Consider the following 27162-nt stretch of genomic DNA (forward strand, 5'->3'; position numbering starts at 1 on the left):
TCCCAGGCCAGGCCAGGTCCTCTCCAAGATGGACAAATGCTCAGCGGGGGAGGAGCAGCTGGGAGGCGGAGGGGGGTGCCCAGTGGGGTACCAGGAGGCTGGGCTCTACCTCTGGCTGGACTCTCCTCTGGTGGAACGGCTTCATCTGCCGGGGGGCAGTTCTGTCCCCAGGGAAACGAGCTGTGCTAACAGATCCCTTGCTGGCGTGTAGACGTTGCTTTGGAAGTGTCCGTCTCGTCTCACTTGCAGAGGGTCCGGCCTGGCTTCCCTCTCGGTTATACTTTTCTTACTGGGTTCACCTTTTGAGCCCTGCCCACTGGCCACGTAGGGCTGCTGGTGATTCTCCACCGGGACGGTGCTGAGTTCTGAGCCAGCTGAGCCCTGCGTACTGCCTAACCCGGAGGGGGCCAGTTGTGAGACTGTGCAGCACCCCGATCCGGGACAGCGGGCAGCACACCCGGGGCAGCCAGAGCAAGGACCGTCTCCTCTTTCCCCTGACGGCGGACGAGGTAGTGCACAGGAGAGCTCAGGGCTGTCCACTGGGTAGATGAGACGATGAGGAGCGGATGGCAGCTCAGAAAGGACCGGGCGGGGGCAACCAGCCATGGACAACCTGAGAGTGGCGGTCCCTCCTGTCCCCGGCTGCCCGGGACCTCTGAGGGACGCCCCAGGGCTGAGCGGATGACTTAAGAAAGAGGGAGGAGCAGTGCAGCGGTGCCGTGAGGAGGCTGGAGGCCCCAGGCTGCCCTCCCAGGCCCAGGCCCCGCTCTGTGGAGAGGACGCGGCCTCTTTCCTCCACCCTTTCCTCTGGACCCTAAGGCCCTTGCCCACTGCCTCCTGGGTTCCTTCCAGCAGCGTGCCCTCTGGAAATGCAGGCTTGTTCTTCCTGTATCCTGAAAGTGTTTTTAAAAGTGAACAATTTCTTTGCCAAATTTCCTTTCTGAGCACTGGTTCCACCAGTTCTCCCTGATCCCTGAAGGTACCTTCATGAACTACAAATCCCCTGACGCTCTCTGGGGTAGAAGACGCAATTCGGGGGTGATTGGAGACCAGTGGGCTCATCTGGACCCGTTTAGTGTGGGCCGGAGCTTGGACTCTTCTGAACCAGGCACTCGTGATTGGTCACTCGCCTGTGAAGCCTCAGCTCAAGCACCAAGTTCAAGTGTTCCACATTACAGGAGTGTAAGAGGGATGCTCAGCCTAAAGACAGCCCCAGCGTGGCTCTGGAGCTGCAGCCTGTCCTCACCCGGGCAGTTGTCAGGAAAGCACATTTGCTGACCGGGATGCTCTGGTGGAGCCGCCCACTGCGTCTCAGCCAGTTCTCCAGGAGTTCCTGATGCAGCTCAGGGTGGAGAGCTGAGGGACCTTCCCCAGCAGGCACACCTCCCAGTAACCAGGCCTTCAGATTAGGGGGTGCGGAGCTCGATTCGGGTCACGTGAACCTCATTACAGTGTGGCTTTCCAACATGGCCGTGCTGAAGGGCGAGGGGCAGGAGGTAGCGGGGCGGGGGCTGGCTTTCCGCTTCCGACGCTGGTCCAGGGGGAGCAAGAGTCGCCCGTCTGTCAGCAGGCATGCGGGGTCTCCTTGCTGCCCTCGATTTGCACTTGGCTGCCCGGCCACAGCACTGGGGCGAGGTCGTAATGAAGCATCAGTTCATGCGGCAGTGCCTCGTGGCCCCTGCTATGCACGGCATCCCCGGGGCCGGCCAAGCCGCCCAGCCCTGTCCTGCTGAGATTCACCTGCGCCAGGCGGACAGTGCGGGATTGTTCTGAGCCAAGCACTGTGCAATCAGCGGGAGATAACAGAGGCACAGGGGTCAGGCCAGCCGCCGGGGCATCTTTCATCTGGGCTCATATTGGTAGGGCGTGAATTGGGGCACCCTTCTGGCCTGCCTGGTGGTCAATGCTGGCCTTGTCTGCCCACCGTTTATCTGCCATCTCTCTGATGTCACAGGTTTCGTTTGGATAGCTGACTTCAAAGGTGCTTTTCAGATTTTTTTAATTTTTCTATTTCAGGGATAATAGCCCAGCTTTTCAAAAGCATTTTGCTCTGCAATCAAATCAAATATTCTTAAACGGACAGGCCAAGTTAACCCAGTCCAAGCCCAGAGGTTCCCAACAGGTTGCCAAAGCCCGGTGCCAGTTCTGACAGATGCACAAAGCGGAGCTGTGTTCTCTGTGCTCCCCGCCGGATTCCTCTCTTTTCAAACCCATCCTTGTGCTGGGGCTGAAAAGCCAAAAGCATCTCTCACCATCCCCTTTCTCTGTGCAAACTGACCCAGCTGCAGAATGCCCGAGGTCTGCCACGCTGTCCTCGGAATCATGGGTCAGGGAGTCAGGAACTGGCTCACGAGCTCCTGAGGGACTGACCCTAGTTCTGTGGAACGCCAGCTGGGCTCCAGCCCTACGCTGTGTAGACTCAGACTTGGTTTAAGGCTGAATGTGTAGACAGATGGCGGAATCCCCGCTGTGGTCTGCTCCTGTGCTATGTTGTCTTCAACTTAGTGTTGGGGGCCTGGACTGTGGGGTGGCCAGGTCAGGCTCTAAGACGGGCTGAGAGACGTGGAGGGACGTGTTTCTAGAGAAGACACAGTGGCTGCTGTTTCTTGGAATCTGTTAGCTTGTAGACCCTGGATTCAGGGGCCTTGGGGCAGCCCCCATTGGGTTCTCATTCAGCTCTCACAGAATTCCTGTGGCCTGCTTCGTCACCATCACCGTTTACAGATGAGAAACTCATGGTCAAGGAGTCTGTAATTGAAGCTCAGTCTACTTGCTCCAAAGCCCAGGGGCTGTGCCCCTGGGGTCCCCTGGGGTCTACTGCACATGGATTCTGAAAAGCAATTAAGAGAAATGGGGGCTGTGGGTTTTGTCCTGTGGGTTTTCTCTGGGCTTCAGAGAGTCACCGCCTCACCTGCCCACCCTCCCCAGCCCAAGTCCACCTCCTCTGGGCCCAGGACAGCCCCTCCTGCCAACCAAGTCCACCTCCTCTGGGCCCAGGACAGCCCCCTCCTGCCAACCAAGTCCACCTCCTCTGGGCCCAGGACAGCCCCTCCCGCCAAGGGGAGCACAGAAGGTCCCGCTGCCTTTCCAGGCGGTGCAGGTGCGCAGGTGACCATTGAATGTCATGACTGAAGAGCTGTGGTCACCCCACCCCCAGTGGCTCCAGATGGTCAGCACTTGCCTACCCAAAAGTGTAGGGCAGAGTTAGGTGCTTTATACTTTAGAAATGCAATTTGAAAAGTTCAGAGGACAGTAGGAAAAAATCCATCCACCAAGCTCAAGGTGAAAAGGCTCATTTACACAGAATTTCTGAAAAAATTCTCAGTGTAAAAGAGAAAAGGAAAAGGATGCTCAGGAAAAGGAAGGTACCAGTCCCCCAGGGACCGAATCTGCAGGTTCAGCTGTGAAAGAGGCCCAGAGAGGTGCTCATGAATGTGGCGGGCAGCCAGGTGCACAGCAGTGACGATCGGCCCTCTGTCACTCGAGTGGGGGGCAGTTTGCAAGTGAACAAAGTGTCAGGTGACAAAGGACTGGAGTTTTAAGTCTAGTTTTTGAGCAAGGGTGGGGGCCGTAGGAGCGACAGGCAAGTCCACTGGAAGCTCATGCTGGGGAGGTGCAGGCCAGCAGAGGGGCGCTCCTTCTATGCCCACTCTGTCGTGCACAGTAGGAGGATGGGGCACCAGCACTGGTGGGGCAGGAGGGTCAAGCCCTGGAAACTTGCTGCTTTCTGAGTGTGCCCGGCTCGTGCCCGGTGCCTCTGCTTCCAGGTGGGGAGAGTGTGAGCCGAGCCGGCTGCTGTGATCCCGGGGATTCTTGAGGAATCCTGAGATCAATGGTCCTGGGATGCTGACCCTCCAGTGTGACGGGGGAGGAGAGAGTGATGCCAGGGGCCTTGTGGTGGGTGGCTGAGGACATATCGACGCTCTTGGAGGGCTTGACGGGGACGTGCCAGCTCAGATGCTGGATGCAGGTGAGAATCCCAAAGGTACATTGAGACTAAAAATACAGAGAATTCCACAGCCCACTGGGCAGAGAAGAGGGGAGGTGTTATGACGGGGTCGCAAACTTGGCAAGGACCTGGGGTGGGTCTTATCGCCCCCTGCGTCCCTGCACTGGATCTGCCTCAGGGCAGGCGAGGTTCAGAACTAGCAAGGAGGGAAACCAGGCTATTGATGCTTTCTTCTACAGGTGTTTTCAAATATATAGCCTCATTGCTTCTCTAAACCTGTTGACCTCTCTCTCTCTGTCTCTCTGTTTTTTATTTATTTATTTATTTATTATTTATTTATTCATTTTCTGCAGGTAAGTTGGGAAAGAAGGCACAGAAGAGCTGATCAATCTTCTCAAGGTCATGAGTCGGGAAGTGGGAAGGTCAGAGTTCAGGCCGGGGTCGTTTGCCCCACGCTCGCTCCACCGGGATGCGGCGTGAGGCTCCTGCAGAGCAGCGAGCTCTGGCCACAGCAGGGCCACCATGGTCCACACCTTTGCAAACGGGGTCACTGCCCTGCACTTCAGACTTGGTTCAGGAACCAGCTTCTTCTGGGGGACAGCGAGGGCAAGAAAGCGAGGTCCCAGCAGTGACGGGTTCTGAAATGCCAGTCGACGAGCCCACCACAGCGCTGAGCCACCACCCAGGAGCAGGGCGCAGGAGGGTCCCCATGTGCTGGAGGGAGGCGGCTGCTCTGGCCACAGAGGCGGGTCTGCAGGCAGTGGGACGTCACAGGGACGCTGGTTCCCTCTGCTGTGACAACCCATCGCCCCAGAGTTGGGGGCCCACCCGTGTTGGGATCAGAAGTGTGACGCTGGCCTCTCTGGACTAGAATCCGCGTCTGCGGGGCTGTTCCTGCTCCTCCCGCCCTGGAGGCCCCTGACGTCTCGGCTCCCTGCGTCCTTTGTCCTGGTCAGTGGCACAGCGTCTCTGACTGCTCTGGCAAAGCCACCTCTCCCTCCCACACAAGAACTGCCTGGAGGTCCCAGGACCTGCGCCAGGACCTGAGGGCCGTGGGCCGGGCGGGAGGAGGCGGCCTTCCTGCCAGCCTCGGGTGTGCCGGCTGGGCTTCCCCTGCAGGCTGGCGGCTCCGGGCCTCTGAGGCAATGCCGCCTCGCCGTGGTAAACCTCCTCGTTGGCGGGATTCGTCACGGCAACCCAGAACCAGGAGCCTGGCACTGCAGCCGTGCTGCTGCGACTTCCGTCCACACGCCCTCCCACCACTCCAGGCCTCGCTGGGCAGCGTGCTGTGCCCCATCCTCTGCCGCTTAGGTCTGTCCGCAGGGCCAGCGTCTCACGGCTCAGGGCTGCTCATCAGCTTCCGAGCCATCCAGCTCTCAGGTGTAGCTGGGGTGGTGGGGACGTCACCACCAGGGGGGTGGAGGTGGGGGTGGGTGTCACCCACCAGGGGGTGGAGGTGAGGGTGGGTATCACCCACCTGGTGGGTGGAGGTGAGGGTGGGCGTCACCCGCCTGGGGGGTGGAGGTGAGGGGTGGGCATCACCTGGAGGGTGGAGGTGAGTGTGGGCGTCACCCACCTGGTGGGTGGAGGTGAGGGTGGGCATCACCCACCAGGGGGGTGGAGGTGAGGGTAGGCATCACCCACCAGGGGGTGGAGGTGAGCGTGGGCGTCACCCACCTGGGGGGTGGAGGTGAGGGTGGTGATGTCACCCACCTGGTGGGTGGAGGTGAGGGTGGTGATTTCACCCACCTGGTGGGTGGAGGTGAGGGTGGGTGTCACCCACCTGGTGGGTGGAAGTGAAGGTGGGCGTCACCCACCGGGTGGGTGGAGTGAGGGTGGGCGTCACCTACCTGGTGGGTCGAGGTGAGGGTGGTGATTTCACCCACCTGGTGGGTGGAGGTGAGGGTGGGTGTCACCCACCTGGGGGGTGGAGGTGAGGGTGGGTGTCACCTACCTGGTGGGTGGAGGTGAGGGTGGGTGTCACCTACCTGGTGGGTGGAGGTGAGGGTGGGTGTCACCTACCTGGTGGAGCTGCTGCAGGTGCAGAAGAGCCAGGCAGATCCCCAGGTGCCTCACAGAACACACACGCGTGTTGCACGTGAGGGCAGCAGGGGCAGGATCTGTGGGAGCTGCTCCTGATCTGATGGTTGTATTGTTGCGGCACCAGGTGGGGGGCGCCAGCTCCACTGCACTTCCCTCTTTGGAAGGCATTTCTGGGCTACCTGTTGGCCCTCCCTGTGTGACGTCACTGCTGCTGGTGGGCTCTGGGCTGCCTGGCTGCAGGGCCACGAAGAGGCTGGACACTCCTTGCCTGTGGTGCCCAGGCCCCAGAAGTGGCCTCCGAGAAAGGACATGACCTTGCACCATGGTTCCCAGGATCCAGGATCCTTTGCTGCACTCTGGGAAGTTGGGGCCTGCATTCCAGGGGTCCGGGCAGCACGGGCACCCCTGGTCTGCCTGGCCCACAGGGTGCACTCGGGTCCTGCAGGACTCCACGCTCTCGGCAACTTGCATTTATTTTTTCAATTGTGGTGTGCATCTCCGGGGCTGGAGAGCAGGCAGGGGCTCCTCCCAGCGCTGCCCAAGAGCCCTTAATGACAGGTGCATGGCACGGCAACGCTCTGCCTGGGTTTAGATGTGTGTGCCTGCATCTGCATGCATGCGCGTGCACATCAGTGCCCATGTGTGGCTGCACACAGGCGTGAGGGCGTGTCCCGTGACCGCACTCAGGTGTGTGGGCATGTCCTGTGGCCACACACAGACGTGTGTGTCCTGTGACCTCTCTCGGGTGTGTGGGCGCGTGTGTGTACATTCGTACCCACTTGTGAATGTGCGTGTGTGGCCTGGTGTGTGCAGGTGTGTCCTGCATGTCACTGCATGGGGCCTGGTGTCTGCACAGGTGCTGGACACTTGACAGGCGCTCTGGCCAGGGCTGTTCTGCACTCGGTCCTCACGGCCCCGTGAAGAAGGCAGGGCAGTCCGTGTCCGTCTTGCCAAAAGAGAAGAAGGCTTAGTTACGTCTTGCTCCAGTTTCGCGGCGCGTACTGCAGGAGCCTGAATCTGAACCAGCACCTCTGCCTCCAAATCCAATACCTTCAGGACGTGCATGGGCTGCTGGTCTGCAGCCACTCACGGGCCAGGACACCGCTGCAGCACAGCCTGCTGCATCTGTCCACTGCCACCTCCAGTCTCTGCCGGGTGGAACGCAGACTCCGGTGCCCGTGTCCTCGTTCTCCTCGAGCATGCTGCGTTGGGTCCTCGTGCCCAGAGCCCTGGCGTTCATCGGGACCTCCACCTGCCCCTCCAGGAGTGGCACGGACTGTCCACGGCCACCGCATCACCTCTGTCTGTGTTCACTCCCGCAGTGGCCGTCTCTGGCTCACAGAAGGCTTTGTGAATTGCACCTGTTGTTGGAAGCAGGGAGCCCATTAACAACAGAGATCGTGTAATAGAAAAGAGACAGTTAGCCTGGGACAACTGGAGTCACCCCATCAGGACATCAGGTCCCCTGAAGATCTGTCTGTGATGGCGGCTGCCATTCACAGCGATGATTTACATGGATTAAGCCTGGGAGCTTCCAAGGTACCGGGATGGGATAATTTTGCCATTATGAGATGTCACCCTAAGGTCAGGAACTAAATGTCACAGGCCCTAGAAGAGCAAGCGGGAAGGTGGGGGCAGAGTCATGCCTCAGGGTGGTGGGTCCGAGCGCTTATCCTCCCGTGGGGCCCCTGGTGATTAACGGGGCACCAGCTGGCCCGTCTTTATTGCTGTTCGTCGCTGCGCCGGCCTCTGCCCAGCTCCAGTGCAGGTGCTGCGGGCGATGCTCTGTCCTTGCCCTCCCTACCTCCCTCCCCATGACTGACTCCCCATGACTGGAGGGCCACCTGCCCAGCTCGGGGTGACGCTGGGGCATTGGCAGGGCCAGCCAGCTGCCACTGCCCCCTCCCTGTCTGCCTGCTGGGCGGCCGCTGTAAAAACTACCTGAGAACAGCGGGAGGGGTCAGAGCGGACGGTGGCTGCCAGAGAGCAGAGTGCGGGCGGGGTGCTGCCCTGCTGCGGCGACGGCACAGCAGAGGGGTGCACAACCCACCCACGACCCACCCGAAGTCGGGTCAGAGCAAACGTCACCTGCGAGTTTCACCACAACAAACAAAGGGAGAAAAAAATCGCCTGAATTAAAGAGTGTTATTGGATCATCTGAAACAAATACATGAATGAATTAACAAAAAAATAAGGGAAAAATACAGCTTGGGGGCCTTCCAGGTAGGTGATACCTCCCTCTGCAAGGCTCTTTCTTCATAGCGGGTTAATCTTGAATCAATCACAAGGGGACACAGTCCATTCCCTTCGGGAAAGGCACACACAGCAATGGTTGGAAGAGCCCCGTACCAGGGACCTGGGCTCCCGTGCCCGGCTCCCTAGCCAACTTTCCCAGCAGTTGACCTTTCTGGGCTGATCTGTGAGCTCATCTATCACAAGAAAAAGGAGATGTGCAGACTCACGCAGGTCCAGGGTAAGAACCCAAACGGTCCTCAAGACGCAGGGGCGGAGAACCTGCCCTCCTGCACTGTGACTTTGCTCGAGGCCAGCAAAGCGGCCACACTTCCCCTTCCACAGCACGAGGGCGAGGGCTCCTCACCAGGTTCTGCTGCAGCTCTGCAGCCTGTGGTGGCCCCAGGACATAGTCTCTTCTGTCTTGGGTGCTGCGGGGTCTTTGAGGACAGCACAGAAGGAAAGAGAGCGTGGGGAAGGTGCGCAGGACACCAGCATCTTGCAGGGCAGTAGCTCACGTCACTCATGTCAATGGCAGGAACCAGGATGGCCTGAGGGGTCCAAGGGTGCAGCAGCAGCTCTGCACCGGGACCAGCCCGAGCTCAGTGGGGCCCAGAGGCCGAAGTGGACGCCTGCAGGCTTCTTAGGGGGTGCGAGTAGCCGGTGCAGCTTGGTAACTGTGTGGTGGCTCCCAGGCCGGCCGCCTGTCTTCTCTGAACCCACTTTAGAGGGTTGTACAGGGCATGTCCTCCTCGCCATCTGGTTGTTTTGCTTCCCTCCCTGGCAGGAGGCTCCGTGGGAGTCGAGTCACACCCAGACGTTTCCAGAAACGAAGGCTCACACTGAAAGGAGGACAAATCACCCTGTGCCCCGCCCCCCGAGGGGATTTTCATCAGGGGGAGTTTTCTGGAGAACAAGGGGCTGGACGGGCCCTGAGGGGGCAGATGGCTCCTCCCTCCCTCGCTTCCTTTGATCGGCAGGCTTGCTGCCAGTCACTGGCACCTCCTCCACAGGGTCTGTGGGCGCTGTTTGTTTTAGGACGTCCAGGGGCTGTAGGCCACCGCCGTGTCCTCCTGGGACACGTTCACCACGTCAGCGGCTGGCCTCAGCCCCGCTTCCCTCACCCCTCGGCAGCGGCTCTCTTCTGCCCCCAGAGCCCGCCTGTTCTGGGCACTTCATGTCGCTGTGTGCACCATGCACATGATTCCTGGTGACGTGATGGTTTCCTCCCCTGGCTCCTGGTCCCAGGCCCACCTGGCCACGGTGCGTCTCAGCGCTCTCTTCTCCTCAGCCGGGTGACAGCCTTTCCTTTCCATGGCTGCTATGCCCACGGCCTGCTCTGCGGCTGAGGGGCCGGAGGAGTCCTGCCTGCGCTGCGGAGAGGGCAGCTGTGAGCGTCCAGCCCGCGCTGTGCCAGTGTGCTTCCACCTCCCGAGGAGCAGGGTGAAGGGGTGCATCCTGTGACTCCTTCGCCCCAAGCCTGTGTGAGGGTCTAACTTCGCCACAGGCCTGCCCCCCACCCGTGGGCTGCCTCCTGGTACCAGCGCTCTGGCGGGAAGCTGGGGCCTCACGTGGCTCTCACCTGCGACTTCCTGATGGCCTCTGACGTGGACCGTGGCCTCACGTACTTGTGGACCACAGGGCTCCCTGTCGGGAGAGTCATCCTCTTGCTGCGTTTTATGGTATTTACGCAGCTGTGCCTGAAAACCGCTTCAGGAGAGAAGCTTGACTCCTTTCTTTGACACCAATAAGAAAGTAAAAATCCAACTCACAGAACTGGGGGCGGAAAGGCACCCTATGTGAGTAGGCAGGGGAGCATTCGCAGAGCATATGTCCCTGGTGTCCAGCGGAGGGTGTCCGCAAATTCCTCGGGTTGTGTGAGTCCTTTCTGGGACACCGGTGGTTTGGCCTATCACATCAAAACAGTAGTCAGTTCAGTTTTAAAAAAAGAGCTGATTTGGCTGGATTTGATTTTCTCCTTAAGTAGGCTGGCGGGAGGTTTGAGGGACTGGCAGGCTATTTGGTAAAGAAGAACTGTCGGAGGCCCTCACTGTTCTTCATTCGACTCACCGACCTCATCGTCTGCCCTGCTCGGTTACAATAACAGGGGTACAACTGGAACCGAGACCTCGCCTTCCACAGACAAGGAACTTAGGGCCTCTGGAGCCCTGGGGAGCTGAGAACCAGGGACTCCCTGGGTCCTGGGCCAGGCTTCTCTCCCACCCACCCCACCAGTCCCCCGGCCCCCTCCTGGTTCCTGGGGAGCCCTCCAGCGGCCCTTCTGGAAAGGCGATTGAAGAGTGGGAGTGTCCAGGTGGGTTTGAGGGTCTCAGCTGAAGTCCGGGGGCTGGAGTCGCTGGGCACGTGGCCGTGGCTTTCTCCTGGTGCTCAGCCGACAGCTTCGCCCAGCTGCCCCAGCGCTCCCGTGCTTCAGAACTGTCAGCGAGACGTTCTGGCCGAGGGTGGCTCAGCTCAGGAGCAGATGACGGGACGGCAGGCAGTCGGTCCCCTTCTAGGGAATAGGCAAGGATTCCTTTAACACAATGTGACAACCAGCCTCTCTGTGGCATCTGACTGAGAGGTTTTAATTGCTACTGTGAGACGCACTCGTGACTTCCTTACTCACCAGGACAGCCAGGGCGCTGTGTGGTGCTCAGCACTCTGCGAGGCCTCCGCCAGCTCAGAGCTGCTCCTGCCGCCTTCACCCTGTCTCCACCGCTTCCTCCTTTGTCTTCCCTCCTTTCATTCCTTCTGAATTTGTGAGGAAGGGCTTGTTGATGTCGTGTTTGGACATGGGCTGGCCATCGGCCATGGTCTCTCCTTCCTGCTCAGCTGCAGGGGCAGCTGGTCTCAGGGAATGCTGAGTTCCCGCGGTTGCTGGGGTGCTCCATGAGGCCTGCTCAGGAGAGCGCGAGCTGGGTCAACGGCATCCGCTGGAAAGGCAGTTACCGCAGAGTGCGCTTGGGGAGGCCCTAGGTCGGAGTTTCTCCCAGCTGGAGGGTTAGGCCGTGGCCCTCGTCTGAGCCCGTCTTCTGTACCAGCTGTCCGTATCAGTCACCATGCAAAAATATGTCAACATCTGGACGCCATGATGACCGGTGTCTGAATATTTGGATGCATCATGATATTTAATTTAGATTAAATTATTTGTTTTTATTTAAATCTGAGATGACCCAGATGATCCGCTCGGGAAAGTATTAAAACACCCATAAAAATCCCTTTCTTTAGGCAAAGCAACGATGCAAAAGATGCCAAGCAGTTTTAGAAACAGCAGAGAGCCACCAGGCGAGGTTTGGGCACCATGGCTGTGTTTCTGAGCAGCGTGGACACACGTGACCCTGTTTACGACGGAGGAGGCGTGTGGATTAAGAAGAAGTAATCCAAGGCAATGACCAGGATGCCTCTGGGGCCAGAGTGAGGTCAAAGCTGGGTGTCCCAGGCCGCCAGGGCTGGAAGAGCCCGGGGTACAACCCCTCCCTTATTCCCACGCTGGCCCAGAGCCCTGGAGGGAGGACTTGAGGACCTTCAGCCGGCACTGGAGCCTCGCTGTTTTTGATGGTTTCAGGGCGGGTCTTGCCGTCTCCCTGCCTCGCCCGCTCCCACCCAGCTGCTGGGGTCGCAGGCGGGCCCCTCTCTGCTGCTCACACTAAAACTTCAGATGGGGCGGAAACTCCATCTCCCCCATTCCTGGTTCAGAGACAGTGAGAGCCCTGGTTAGCACCCGGCAGCACATGCTCTGTGCTGGCCACTCCTCGGCCGTCTCCTCCACCCCAGCTCTGGTCCTCTGCTGCTCTCCCCGTCTCCAGCAGGCCATGCTTCAGCCTGGATGACATGCACACTGGACTTCACGGCTCCTGCAAGAGGCTCAGCCCACATCGTGCTGACCTATGGCCCCTGGTGATTCCGGGCTGTCTGGCGTCCTGGCTCTTCTTTCAGGGTCAGTTCCATTGCCAGATTCCTTCCCTCTGCCAGGTGTCTGACCATGAATTGGACTGCTGTCCTGGAGTCCAGACCCGCCCTGGACTTGGTGTGTGAACTGTCTCCTGTTCCGTCCTCCTGGCTGACCCTCACGTTCCCAGTGCTGTACGCTTTACAAATCCTGTACGCTTTACAAGCTCCAGGCCACGTGCCTGGTCCCCCAGGGCCTGTCCCCTGAGCCTCCACAGCACTGTGTCTGCTGCTCTTCAGGGCTCTGTCCACACGGTGTGGAGTCCAGGGAGACTTGAGGGGCAGCGCTTGGACTTTGTCACTGAGAGGATGTGTGGCCTTCACAGACTCCCTCCGTCTCCCGTGCGTCCCCCTGAGCCGAGCTTCAGGGTCCTCCCTTTGAAGCCCAGGGGCTCCCTGATCATGGATTAGAGCCTCTGGCCACTCGCCTATGAACCTGCCAACTCCTTAGGTCAGGGCTGGTATGTCTCTTTTACCTAAATTTTCTCTCTTCTTGGTGCAAGACTATTTTGCACACATTAGGCACTAAATAATCGTGTGCTTGCTAAATGAACGAAGGGATGGAACGTAATCTTTTGCTGTGATTTGACTTCTTTAGCTTTGTCCGCAGTGTGGCGTGGCGAGGAGCCAGGCCTTGGTTTATTAGTACCTGCTTACTGCCTCTTGTGCCGTGCTTGGTGCTTCCTTGGCTGCAGCTACGTGCTGAGAGCAAACTCGGGTGAAAGGAAAGGCACCCCAGCCTTCTCTGTTCGAGGGCCTTCCTGTGAGTGTCTTTGGACGTCCTTCTCCTGAATCAGTTCTGTAAGGTTCGCCATCAGCTGCTTGAGGGGCCTGGCTCCAACTTCCTGCCTTCTGGGGCAGAGGCAGCCTGCATTTGGTGTTTGAAGAGATGCCTGTGGCCTCTTCCTACCCTGTTCCGGGAGCTCTGTGCTTGCTGGCCGCACCGAGCAGGTGGTCTCCCCTGTGACGTGCTTTCAGAGGTCCCAGTCTGGTTGCCGTCTGCCCGCCCTTTGTTGGTCATGAAACATCCCTTCTTTGGTTCCAGAAGGTTTTGCTTCTTCAGGCAGCCTGGTGAGATGGTGCCCCTCGGCGGTCACGGATGGTCCAGGATCCCAGCTCCCAGGAGAGGTAATAGGTGCTGCGTGAAGAGCGGCTTCACGCTGGAGAATGACAGCCAATGCAGCACACGCAGCTGGGCAGGTTTCCTGGGTGCAGGACTTCTCAGGGCCTTGAGTAGGCTAATGTGCATGGCAGGCCCTTGCAAGCAGAATGCAGTTTCCCCCAAACTTCCGTGACTAGGGAACTAGAACCCTCCCAGCTCTTTGTTTTTATTATTAAAGTACGGTCCGAAGCATCTTGATTTCCAGTGGTGGTATTTTTGGGCAGCTGCTGTAGTGGGATATGAAGCTGCCTAAACGCCACATTCAGAGAGGCAAGCACGCCATGGGAGAGAAGGATGGTCCCGGCCCAGGCCGCTCGGCGCGGCAGGCGGCGTGCGGAGCAGGTGGTGCAGGCCCAGGGAGCCGCACCTGAGAGGGCACCGTTGCCTGTCCTCACACTTCCCTGGGGTGACCTTGAGGGGTCAGAGGGAGCAGTGCCGCTCGCCAGCGATCTGCCACACGCCGGGCTTGGCACCGCAGGGGCGGCTGCAGGGACTACAACCCAAGGACTAAGGAGGCTGTGGTCACTGCTCAGCTTAGTAAATAAGCCTAGACGCTTGGGCAGCCGTGCCGACACAGGTGTGGGGCCACTGGACACCAGGAGAGCCCTTTCTTGGCAATGCAGGGTTAAAAAGCAGACACTGATCGGTTTGCTCACCCTCAGCGTTCCGGAAGCTTCTTCGTGGCTCTGTCTGCACGCAGACTCCTCAGACAAGCAGGCTGGCCACGACTTAAAGCCCGCCCACCATTGCATAGTTCAAGGAAACCTTGCAGGACTGGACGGGCCAGGGTGTGGGATGTGTGGAGACCGCACGGCTCCTGGGAAGAGAAGTCAGGCCGGGACCCGCCGCCCGCAGCACCCAGGGAGAGGGGGCCTGGGAGGGCGCTGCCGGGCGGGCTGGGTGTGGCGCCTGCTCCCACTGTGCTGGCCTTGGTCCTCACCTCCCCCTGGACTGTGCCCTCCTCGAGGCTGGGGACCTCCTGGCCCTCTGCGTTGGGCCCTCCTCGTCCTGTTGGGCTGCACACCACCAGGTGCACGGGGTGGGGTGCGGCTTCCCTCTGCACCTCGCGGCGTCGTCCTGCCGGGAGCCGCAGCAGCTGGGGGGCTCCTGGACCCCCCCCCAAGGCACCTTGCCTGAGCTGTTGACCGAGGACATGCACCATGGCCCGTGGTCACCAGGAGGGAAGGCGTGCCCAGCTCTCCCTTCAACCAGGCGGGGATGGCAGGATGGTCGGACACGGGGCTACAGATGAACTGACTCTTCCACCTGGACGGGAGGACAAAGTGGCCGTCAAGGGGGGCGGCCAGGGGAGGCGGGAGTGGAAGGGCCCAGGAGTCGGGCTGGCTGGAGCATCATGAGCGCTTCCTGGTCGGCCAGGGTGGCAGCTGGCAGGGGGCTAATGAGAAGTAGGGGCAGGAGCAGCAGCTGGACGGCCAGGGCTCTGCTCAGGTTGCTGGCAGCTTGGGGTCCCTGCAGGCCTGGGCAGCGCTGGCGGCAGCCACTGTGCCACAGGGTCCCCCTCCTAATGAGGTTGTTCCGCCCCCTGCTGTGGGGCCCCAGGCCTGTCCAGCGCCTCTGACCTCCCCCTCCTGGGCCCGGCCGCCTCGTCCTCTAGAGCAGGTGGGCTTCGGATTTGGTTCCTGTGATCAAAGGGGCAAATGCCTGGGCCTGCTCAGCAGCTGCTTCTTGGCCTTCGCTGGGCACCAGGCTGGGAAGAGGGGGGCCCAGGAGGGGATGTGTCCCCAGCACCACCCCTGTGCTGGCCCCGTGTCCCTCTGCAGGTGGCTGCTGACTGGTGCCTGCCTGGGCACCGCCTCTCACCTGGGCTGGAGGTGCCTCGCAGTCTGTGGGCTCCTGCAGCCCCTCGGTCTCCGTGCCCGTCAGTGTGGCTGCGGAGTGGCCCTCACTGCTGTTGAAGGGAAGAAACGATGCACCAGCCACTGAGCAGGGCTCCGGAGAGGCCCCGTGTCGGCTGGCTCTGGGGCCAGGAGGTACCAGGGCCCCTTCCTCGGCCCCCTCCTCCATCTGGGCAGAGGAGCCTGTCAGGCTGTCATTTTGCAGAAAAGCACCTTCAGAGGGGTTGGCGGGGACAGCCTGCTGCTGAGGGGAAGGCGTCCTGAAGTGGGGTGCGGGTTTTGAGGGTTTTCTCTCTGGAAAGGCCGTCTGCCCCACAGACCCGGCCAAGCCCTTCACACTGCGCGGGGAGAGCTGTGCCCTCCGCGCCACGCAGCCTGGCGCCGACACCCAGTGAGCTCGGGTCTCCAGCAGCTGGCCCAGTGTCACCGCCAATTAGGCTTTGGAGGGAGGAGAGGACGGAGTGACACCACGCTCCAGCCCCTGCTGGCACAGGCGGCGTGGCGGCCGGCACATGTCCCCGCACGGACATGCGCTAATTAATCACCTTGGCCACGTCCATGGCGGGCGGGGCCCGGCATCCCTCACAGCTGGCCCGGCAGGCCTGCTTCTGGCACGTTTCCACTGAGCCTTTGGTCAGGAAGGGCGTGAAAAGAGGAGGGACTGTTAACAGTGGCCGGCGATCAGGCACCGAAGCCAACCAGAGAGGATTGCCCCGCACCCGGGACAGGTGGCCGGCTGCTCAAGGTCAGGGAGCCGCCTGGGCCAGTGGGCCTGGGGCACGGCCTTGCCTTTCCTCCTCCCAGACAGCGCAGCCCGGTGCAGCCCCGCGTCCTGCGCCTGGGGAGCCGTGGTCCTGCTCTACGCCTTTTGAGACTGGACGTGGACCTGACGGGCGCTTCACCAGCCTCAAGCCCGCCGTGATCTCCAGACGCCGAGCTGCTGCTGTCCACTCACCAGCACCAGGACCCTGTCCATGCATGTCCACTGTGTCCCTCCACATCCCAGGACGGTGTGTTTGTCACGAGGTGTGAACGCGGCATGTCCCTTACCTTCAAGGAGCTGGAGTGGCTGGGTGCGGGCACCCCAGGTAACACTGCAGCCGGCAGGCTGGGATCCCTGCAGCGGGCTGAGGGAAGAGGAGAGGAATCAAGACCCAGCACAGCCACGAAGCACGGGCCCCCTCATGGAGGGCACCACTGCCCAGGGAGTCCTGGTGGGCTCTACTCCTTCTGTTGACGTCCTCAATGGCAGCGGAAGCCATCAGGCCAGTTGCCGCAGGACCTATTCTTGGACTAAACCTCTTTCCACCTTGCAGATAACGCTTTCTGGTCCCTAAAACTGAATGGGGAACAGTTGCCTGAGATGGCAGGAGCCCACAGCATGTCCTTCTGGTGGAGTGGTTCCTGTGCTCCTCGCTGTGGATGGGGCCTTCTTGGATGGCCTGCATTGGCCCCCTCAGCAGTTCCTGCTGCCCAGGATGCCCTCGGCCATTGATCCATCTGCTGAGCCTTAAATCCCCTGAAGCTGTCCCTCCTCATAGTTCTAGAAAAGGGCTGGAAGGTCAGGCACAGAAAGCACTCAGAGGGTCGGGTCCCTCTTCACATGAGAAGGCAGGGGCCGCTCGGTGGACCATTCAGCCTCTGGTCAGTGGATGAGAGAATCCCCAGGTGGGCGAGGGGACGCTCTCTCTCTTCAACGTTCGTTGAAACAGCAGGTGACGCAACTTGCCGATCTGACCTCTGATAGCGACACTCAGCTGTGCGCGACTCTGAAACAGTAAGAAATTCTGAGAAAAGAGAACATTTCGATCATACGGCTCTAACCAAACGTCAAGGTCTTGGGATACCCCAAAGCGTCCATTTCCAGGGAAAGAGCTAAGAAAAACACAAAAAAAAACATTTTCAAAAAGGGACAGAAAAGGTGAAAACGAGTGATAGTTCACGAAAGCCTGGAATGTGTAGCTTAACATCTGAGACAAAGGCGTCTAGAGTAAGAAAAGGAAACTGCACAGGAGGGGCGGCCGCGGCCAGGGGGAGCCTGAACAAGGAGCGCCCAGAGCACTGCAGGCTGGCGGGACGGCCGAGCAGGGTGGACCCCAGGCCCAGGGAGTCGCGGGCGGGCATCTCCCAGATCCATCTGAGGCTGGGCTCGTGCCTGCGAAGCAGAAGGGCAGAAGCCAGTGAGGTCTGAGGGGCTGCGGGTCAGCCTGCTCCTCAGTAAGCCCCCTAGTGATTCTTTTGGACATAGTTTTTATTCCTAATTAGCCGTTAAATTCAGAACCCAATTAAAATGAAATAAGTGGGGGTGAAACTGATCTGAATATAGGGGAGGCCAGTCGGTCTGAAAAATCTAAGAAATTCCCACAGAGTGGAAGCCAGCAGGGGTGATGGACAGTTGACAGGCTCAGCTTCGAGGTGACCCCACGCTGGACCAACTCAGCTGAGTGCAGTAGCTGGGATGGGGGAACCAGGAGCTCTGGCTCAGCCAGTGAGGTGACTTCTTCCCGGCCTCTCGCCTCCTCCCTGAAGGGTGGCACCTCTTCCTGTTTACGGGGCAACGTCGCCATCTCCTGGCCGAGCACAGAACTGCAGCTCGTGTGAGCCATGTCTGCAGGATGCCACAGCGGCTGAGCGGCCCTGCAGCCTGCGGCCCCTCTCGGCCCCTCCCTCCTCCCGGCAAGGCCTGGGACCCCCACCCCACAGCCAGCAGAGCCCCTGTGTCCTCCTTCACTGGAACTTCTTTGCCCTACATTCCTTATGGGGAGAGTCACCACGGCAGGCAGGAGAGAGAGGCTTCGGGATCGGAAGCTTCAGGGGTCTGATTTCTGGGTTTTCCTTTTCAGATAGAGGAGAGCTGGGTTCTGCCCAGCAGCGTGGCAGAGACCCTGAGCAGACCCTTAGAGAGGAAGTGCAGTGTACTGTTTGATCCTGGACTGAAGGGGACACAGGCCGAGGCCAGCGCCGGTGAGGACACGTGGCCCTCCAGACAGGGCACACCCGCCAGGGCCTGGCTGTCAGCCTTGGGCAGTCTACCTGACTGCCCCACAGCCCAGACAGCAGGGCCGGCCACCAGCTCCCTCAGGTTAGCCTGGGACCCTCCCAGTCTGGCCCTGAGACCAGGCTCTCCAGCAGGAGGCCAGGCACCGTTGAGGCACCAGACAGACCCAGGACGGTGTCTGTGGTCTCCTGAGAAGAGGAAGGCTCAGAGGATACGCGGGCCCCTCCTGCACAGCAAGCCTGCTGCTCAGGGTGAGCAGAAGGGGCACGGAGGGCCCCACGGGGCTCAGGACCGCGCTGGAGCCCAGGGCTCATGCCAGCCGGCTGGCCACTGCCTCGTGTTTTCAGGGAACAGAGCGGCTTCTCCCCAGCCGTGAGGGTTAGCTGGATGGCGGGCGTGGCCCACTGGTCCTACAGCAGAGTGGCTGGCTGACCCCGGGTGCTTTCCTTCCCGGCAGCCCCAGCCACATCTGCATTTTCCAGCTGGCCTGTGGTCAGGTACGGCCAGGGGACAGGTTCAGGGACGTGCTGCGCCTCCCCAGAGGTGGCTTCAGGGACAGAGCACACTGGGCCCACTCTTCCTCCTGTGCTGGAAGCTGCGTTTTGTGGCACAGTCGGGGCCTTTGCACCATGAGGAGGAAGTCACGTGTGGCTGATGGAGTGGCAGACAGGCCGGTCACTGAGCCCGGGTCTCCCCAGCCAGCCGGGAGGGACCTCACTGCTGAGGAGGAGAGGCCGCTTTTGGCCTCCTTTGCCTCTTCAGCTCTAGGTGTTCTGTCATTCAGGGCCCACGGGTTTCCAGTTAGGGCCACCTGGGGGGACACAGGTCTAGGTCATTTTTGGTTGTGACCACTGAAGAGGGGCTGCTGGCCTCTGGCAGCAGGAGCCAGGAGGCCTGCTGAACAGAGCAGGGGACGCAGGACCACACAGCTGTTGAAGTCAGGCTGTCATCGCAGTGAGCGAACAACCTGAGGAGAACCACGTAGAGGAGGAGACCTTCATCTGGGCCCAGGGTCTGGAGGTCCAGTCCATGGTTGGCCGACTCCATAGCTCTGGGCCCAGGTACGTCATGGCGAAGGACGTGGCAGAGGAGAGCCACTCAGCACACGGTAACAGGAAGCGGGGGAGCGCTCTGCTCATCAGGGACGAAATACAAACCCCAAAGGCACAGCCCACCTCCTCCAGCCACACCCGCCTGCCCACAGTCTCCACAGTTAGTCCACGTCCAGGGATCAATCCTCGGATGAGGCACAGCGCTCATCATCTCATCGTCTCACCTCTGAGCACCTGGTCTCACACGGGCCTGGGGACACCTCACATCCAAACCCGGACATAGCCCAAACGTCAGCAGCGCCGGGTGACTGGGAGGCACACCCCTGGGCCCTGGAGCTTGACTTGGCCCCACATCTAAGAGCAGGCTGAGAGCGAGTCCAGGGTGGCTGCCAGCCGTCTGACCTGCTGGAGCGTGAGAGCCCGGGGAGCCCTGCCAGCCATCCGGCAGGCACGGGCCCGTGGGAACAGAGGAAGGCTGGCCAGAGGGGCTCGTCCCTCTGCTGCAGGTCAGTGAGCTCTGGCTGGGGACCTGCAGCCACGGCTGTTCAGGGTCACTCCGTCCCTCCTGTCCATAGGCCCCAGTGACACTGCATTCTAACAGAGGCCCTAGGCTGGGTGGAGGTCTTCGGGTCCTTGGAACCCACAGACTGCATCCCCACTGAGTGGCAGTGTAGGCAGGGGCTTGATCTATGACTCACCCAGCACAGGGACAGCTCAGTGGCGGATGTCCCTGCTCCCAAAGCTCCAGCTGGACCCCTGAGACCCCCTGGCCTTCTCAGGCCCCCGAGGGCCAGCCGCGGAGCCACGGTTGGAAGATGGCATGAACTGTGGCGAGGCCTCCCTCCCTGGTGGGCAACTGTGTCCCCCAGCGTCCCGGGAAGTATGTGACCCCTTTGTCAGCTGCTGTTTCTGCGCCCGGAGAGACCCGGCCGTCTGGCTGGAGGGATTTCCCCACTCTCTGCCCCCGAGATTCCTGCCAGGACGTCTGTGAGGCCACAAGTGTGACACGGGATGTCAGGTGTCACGGCTCGTGACCCACTGGAGACACCCATTCGCCCCGTGGCCGGCTTCACAGCGGGAGGAAGCTGGGTGGGAGGAGCAGGTGGCGTGGGACTCAGCACTCCGAATGCTCCTGGGCTTGCCTTGATCCCATCTCAGGCCCTGCGCTGGGCTGCTGGACACCGTGGCCGGTGGCGGACCCTGCTGTAGCTTTGATTCCTGAGCGGACGGTGAGGGTGCAGCTTCCCATTCAGCAGTGCCGTGAGCTCTCCAAGCAGCTCCATCGGTCGGCGAGAGGTCCTCGTGGCCCAAGAGGAGGACGGAGGCCGCCAGGTCATACAGCGGGGGAAGCCAGAGACCAGACAGGGAAGAAAGCCAGAGAGCCTCAGTCAAAACGGGAGTGGCTGAGGACCAGGCAGTCACTGATGTCACACGGGGCCTCTGACCAAAAGGAAGGAAACTTTCGAGTGGCATAGAAATAGAAGAGACCACAGCCCCAGGTGGTGGTTGGCTCCCGGCCGCTGCTCCCATTTTATAGCCAGCTACTTCCTGGACTAGTCCACACCCCATGTTTCTCTTGAAACAAATTGAATCACTTTTATACAAATGTTTTTGTGACTACCTTGAAATGGAGGCTCTTTTTCAAAATGTTCTTATTTGTTCTGACGAGTTGCACTTGACAGTAGAAGGCATTCATACATCTTGATACGTCATACATGAATGGAGGGAAGTCTCTCATTTTTCTGATTGTACATGTTGCAGGATCACATGGGTCATTCAGTCACACATGCACACGAGATAACGATGTCTGTTTCACTCCACTATCATCCCTACCTCCACACCCCTACCCCTCCCTTCTCTCTGTACTCAACCCTATCCCCCCAATTATTGTGAATTAGCTTCGGTATATCAAAGAACATTCAGCCTCTGGTTTTTTTGTTTGGCTCATTTCACTTAGCATGATATTCTCTAACTCCATCCATTTATCAGCAAATGCCAGAAGTTCTTTCTTCTTTAAAGCTGAGTACTATTCCATTGTGTGTGCGCACACGTGTGTATGCATATACGCATTCATTTGTTTAAGGGCATCTAGGTTGGTTCCATAGTTTAGCTATGGTGAGTTGAGCTGCTATAAACATGGATGTGGCTGTATCTCTGTAGTATGTTGATTTTAAGTCTTTTGGGTATAAACTGAGGAGTGGGATAGCTGGGTCAAATGGTGGTTCCATTCCAGGTTTTCTGAGGAATCTCCACACTGCTTTCCAAAGTGGTTGCACCAATCTGCAGTCCCACCAGCAATGTATGAGCGCACCTTTCCCCACATCCTCGCCAACACTTACTGTTGCTTGTGTTCTTGATAATTGCCTTTCTAATTTGGGGAAGCTCTTTTTTTAAAGGACACAATGGTGACACCATTATCACCCCAGATGAAGCAGGATTCTGGAGGGGTGTCGGGTGTTCCGTTAGTGTCTGCGTGTCTCCAGCTCTGTCTCCTGCTCCGGCAGCGGGTTTTCAGCAGGACGGGAAGCCCTTGTGTTGGAGGGTGGGCGGGTCTCTCAGACCCTCTCCCGAGCCTCCCTCCGGCCTCTCCTTCCCTCTTGCAGTTCAGTTGTGAAGAAACCCGGGTGCGCCGTGGGTGTACTCCGCCCGCTCCGTCTCCCTCCTGTGTGACGGCTGTGGGTCTGCCCGCGCCTCTTGGGCCTGGGAGCCTGGTCCTACCTGCCTGGGGTGTCACATGTCATCGGGCTGTCCTGGTGGTGCTGCCTGTTCCCACTAGCACGTGCGCACCTCATCTCCTGGCAGGTGTCTGCCCACGTCCTCCTGCCCCTGGAGGTGAAGGTGGCCAGCTGGACGGCTCAGCTGGGGTTTCAGGGCCTGGGCGCTCTGCAGGACAGCTCCGCCTCAACTCTGTTACCCTCAGGGAGGGCATCGCGATGCCTCTTAAAGCAGTTGGGTTATAAATAGAGTCAAATCGACATCAGCTGGAATCCTGGCCCCGGCAATCAATCACTCCGTGACTTGGCACGCGTGTCCCTTAAAGTCCCTGCTTCAGTTGCCTGATAGGTAAAATGAAAGGAACCGAACACGCCGTGCAGCTCCATGGTGAAGAGGAGGGTTCAGACAAAGCGTGGGTAAGAGGCCGTCGGGGGGGCACGCTCTCCGGACACGCACCCTCTCCCCTGAGGCCAGGCCTGCCCCTCCGGGCCCTTGCGGGCAGGCTCCTGCCTCCTACACAACAGCCCTTCCCCCTTCTTCTTCGCTACGAGGACCCTCCTTAGTTCTGCTTTGGAGCGTCAACACACGCAGGGTTGGTGGGCTCCTCCTGCTGCCAAGGGGAGAGGCCTGGGCCAAGCCAATCACAGCATCCTGTCCTCCTTAGCAGACATTCGATTGGGGCCTGAGGAGGTGACACTATTACAGCTTATGGAACCTGAAAGGGGGTGTTTTGGAACCTTCTGGGAAGCATCTGAGAAATGCGGAGAGTCTTCTCTTTCTTTTCCAATTTGGGATATCGTTGTGAGAGGACACGTGTTGTGCAGAGCTCCTGCAGCCTTCTTGCGTCATGAGGGGAGACCTCCCGGACAAACGGATTATGGTGACCTGAAGTGGCAGGAAGAGCTTGGACCCTGTAAAGAACAGAACCACCTACTGAGTGGATGCCCACAGCTTGCCAGCCAGAGGAAGCCAGGGCACTCAGGAGCCCAGGCGCGGTGCACCAAGAGACAGGGGTGCGGCTGGGCTGTGGGAAGACGAGTCTTGTTGTGGTGGCTCAGTCCCCTGGGCTCCTGTTTCTCCTCCACGAGGTCCTGGGGTGGTTGTCCAGGTGGGCCAGGGGGCAGTGGCCGTGTGGCAGTCTCAGTGCCCAGGTCCTCGCCCTTCTGCTCTTCTCAGCAGTGGTGTCCCCTGCCTGCCGCCTCAAGCCTGCTTCCTTCTGGAAGCACCTGCTACTCCCGGTGTGAGAGGACGTCGCCCACCCTGTGCTGCCCACTGCCAGGCTCCACGGCCACCTCTGCATAGGCAGGAGCCCAGCACCGCGTGAGCAGGGCTGGAATCTGGGCAGGGGCGAGGGAAGGTGTGGGGGCCTCAGAAACATCCTGGAGGGACGCAGCTGTTGGGGTGGACAGGCCTTTGTCTTCCAGGTGAGCAGTGGGCTCTCACGGGCGGTCACCCAGCTAGGGTGGGTGCAGACACTCGGTTCCCCAGCCGAGGACCAGGAGCAGAGCGGTTTATTGCCAGTCCCTGCTCTTCTTGCTCCTTCCCGTTCCCTGTTCCTCTTGTGCCCTGGACACCAGCGGTCTCCAGCTTGGCGGGATGCCGCTAATACCTGGAGTGCCCAGATCTCCCGCGAGACCCGTTCGGTCAGGATCTTCGGAGATGGCCCCCGTCTCAATGCTTTTTGAACCCCAGGTGATCCCCTGTGCAGCCAAGGCGGAGCCCCTGCTGGAGCCTCGGCTGGGAACCTGGTCACGTCGGAGTCCTGGGGGCGTGTGGACCGTGCCGGCACCAGGGCCACCCTGGGGCTCTGGATCAAGGGGATCCTGTGGGCCCGGCAGCCGTGCGCCCAGCGCTCCCAGGTACCCCTACCTGCAGGTGGCTGGAGAGGCACTGCTTGAGCGTGGGAAGCCCGGGGAGGGAGGGAGGGTCCCTTCCTGGGCAGTGACATGGCGACAGTGCTGCCCCGGGCGGGTGTGTGGCACAGCCGAGCAGTGGTCCTGGTAAGGCGGCACTGCAGACTCCGGCAGGGTGCCTTTCCTCCTTCCCGAGCGCTCCCGAGGGCGGCCAGGGTGACGGCCACTGCCGGGTGACGCTACACCGACAACGGCAGCGGGCCGTGCACAGGTGCACCTGTTCAGCAGGAGGCCGCGTCTGTTCCGGGGTCGAGGGCGCTGCGCGCTGGTCCCTCTGTCGTGTAGCTCCGGCGCTGTCTGCATCCGTGAAGGGCTCTCCCCCGGGAGCAGGGCCGGCGCCTCCTGGGCCTGCTTTGCTGCCACCTGGCGCGGAGGGCCTGCGGGCTGTGTCCACTCCCGGGTGGCGTCAGCCTCTCCGTCCCCTCCCTGCGCTGCTCCGTCCCCCCATGTGCTGTGTGGAGTCAGGAGGCTGCACAGGGCTGATCTGCCCCTCCCTCCTCAGAGGCAGCCACGCCCAGGCGGGACCCAGGAGCCCAGGAGGCGCTGCGCACACGCCGGCGGCCTTGCCTCAGGGGCGGGCTGCCCACGGACGGGCTGCGTCCTCCACAGGCCGAGGACTGGCCCAGTGCTTCCATCCGCTCTGGTCGCCTGGCTCCCTGGGCTACAGTTCAGCTCTGTGACTGAGAGGGTGTCACACGCACATGCCACCTGCCCCGGAAGGGGACTGTGAGCCTTTGACTGTGTGGCCTTTCAGGACAGTGACCGATGCCACTTCTCGAGAGTCTCTGTGGCCTCCTTGGCCTTCCAGAGCTGAATCTGACCTAGGAGCCCAGCAGGTCCAGCTGGGCAGCGAGCTCTGTTGACACCCTGCCATCCCGCTCTGCAGGACTGGGTCCGCCTGCTGGCTCAGGGTGCGAGGGGAGTGCAGGCCTGCTGTGTCCCTTCGTCCTGCCCAGAGGGCAGCTCTGGACACAGGCACCAGGCAGCCTGAGCCCCACCCCTGCAGAAAGCAGAGCAGTGGTTTGGTGCTGCCCATGGCGCCCACACCCAGGTTCCACCAGCTGCAGCCAGATGGCTGCCCTGACCGCCACGGCCACTGAGGCAGGACCATGGCTGCAGCTGGTCAGGTCGATCGACGCCCCCAAGCTGCCACGCCTGGCGCTCTCAGGGCCCGGGGGGCCGGCTATGGCAGCCAGGAGAGTGGCCGTTGGCTGGAATGAGAAATTAGCCCAGAGACAGGAGCGAGTGAAGGGACGTGCTTTCTCTGATCAGAAGCAGACCAGCAAGGACAGGTCTCCCGGCCGGCTGGACTTCTCAGCCCGGCACTGTGGACACTGGCAGCCACCTGCTGTGGGTATCCTGGGCACTGCAGGGTGCTCAGCAGCACCCTGGACACTCCCCGTCAGTGGGCGCGGAGGCCAGAGCCCGTGGGCCAGTCAGCCTCAGGCCGGGGCCTGGGAATCAGACCTTCTGGGGCTGAAGAGGGCAGCCTTTCTCAGAGCCTAGGGCACAACTTGGTCGGCTCCCGCGGGGGCTTTTGTGAGGAGGGACCCTGCCCCTCCCCCATGGGCTGACACGGCGAGGGATCACAGAAACCCAGGTAGCTCTGGTTACAAGGAGAGGCCCTGGGCCTGCATCCCAGTTGTGCTTGGGGCCCTCCAGACTTGGGGGCCTGGAGCCTCCGGTCCCAGTCCCCGTGTAGGGAGGTGGCTGGAGGTGACTTGCTTCGTGGAGGCCTCGGAAATTAGCAAAGGGCTGTGTCAGACCCCAAGGTCGGACGGCAGGAAGGAAGACGTGAGGTCAGAACGCAGGGGCCAGCGGGCAGGCCAGCTGGTGCCACCAGGGGGATGGACCAGGGGGAGCCGGATGGGCTGGTGCTGAGAGAGAGCCTCAGGTGGGGCTCTCAGGCGGTCGGCCGAACTCCCTCTCCCTCTGAGCCCCCACCCAGCACCCTGAGTCCCCTGGGTCGAGGGAGAAGCTGGGCCACCAGCACAGCCCGAGGGCACCCCAGCTGAAGGCCACGTGCAGGGGCTCCTCTGTGGCAGAGGAGGCATCCCCGGTCCCCCACGCCTGGCCCTGCCCCAGGCCTCTGAGCCTGCCAGAGCATCTCGCTCTGCTCCTCCTGAGGTGGGGTCCTCAGCACCGAGGCAGCACTGGGTGGGGGCGGCAGACCCTCAAGTGCAGCAGACCCTCGGCGGAGAGCAGGCCGCGCGTGCCCCCGTCCTGGCGATCCCCCTAAGCCGTACACTTCTGGGAATTAACCTCTGGAAGACTGTTCTTTGTCTTGCTCAGAATTTTGCAACTAATTTTTATTTATTCCAAAGGTCACATAACATTGAGCTTATGGCCCTTCAGAGGCCCAAACACAAGGTTCCTGACTCGACCAGAGCGTAGGTGGAAAAGCACCCGATTCCCTGGGAGCCCTGCTGCACAGGGCTTTCCTCCACCCTCCCTGGCTGGTGGATGCAGGGTCCCCCGCCCAGGTACAGCAGCGGGTGCTGCCCATCAGCCTGTGTGTGGCCCGGCCAGGACGAGGTGCTTCACAGGCACTGGACTTGGGGTGCCTGCTGTTTCTGTTGGTCTGGTTGGAACGCAGCCCCGCCACCAAGGAGCCCCAGCCTGGTGCATTTCACCCAGGCAGGTCTGGCCGTCACCTTTCTGGTGGTATGAGACTAGGTGCAGGTCCCAGGGAACGGCGTCTTCCAGAGCACTCCGATCTGGACAGTGACACGTTTCAGTACAGCGTGATTCATCGTGTCTTACTTATTGGTTAACTTAGCTTACAATTACTGTTCCTGGGTTTTTTTAATACCATGTTGGAATCTTTGTTGGATATTCTGGAGTTCTATGAGTAGGGTCGCTCCATCAGTTGGAATGGTCACTGGACAGGCTGACCAGGGATACTCAGTCTGTGGTCTGCAGGCCAGTTCAAGGCTGGTGTTCTAGGGCAGCATGCACGTCCATGCACGGCCACACGAGGGCGCGCGAGCCTCATCCAAGCGTGGCTGGACCGTGCATGTGCCCTTCCTCCTGAGTTGCTGTGAAGGACAGCGTCCCTCCATCCCCAAGGGCTGCTCTTCCCCAAGCGCTGCCTGCCTCCCGCGGGCCACTCAGGCCCCGGCCCAGCTAGTGTGCCTCACCCGGGTTCAGCCTGGCCCCGCAAAGCCCTCAGTAGGCGCTTTGAAGGATCTAAAATTAGACCATGCACAATGCACTGCGTTGAGGTTTCCCAGACCAGGGCTGTGCCCACGGGCAGAGGTCGGAGCTGTCCTCAGCAGCGCTGTGTGAGTGGCG

The sequence above is a fragment of the Sciurus carolinensis genome, chromosome 12 (genome assembly GCF_902686445.1).
Source record: "Sciurus carolinensis chromosome 12, mSciCar1.2, whole genome shotgun sequence".
In the NCBI taxonomy this organism is placed as follows: Eukaryota; Metazoa; Chordata; class Mammalia; order Rodentia; family Sciuridae; genus Sciurus; species Sciurus carolinensis.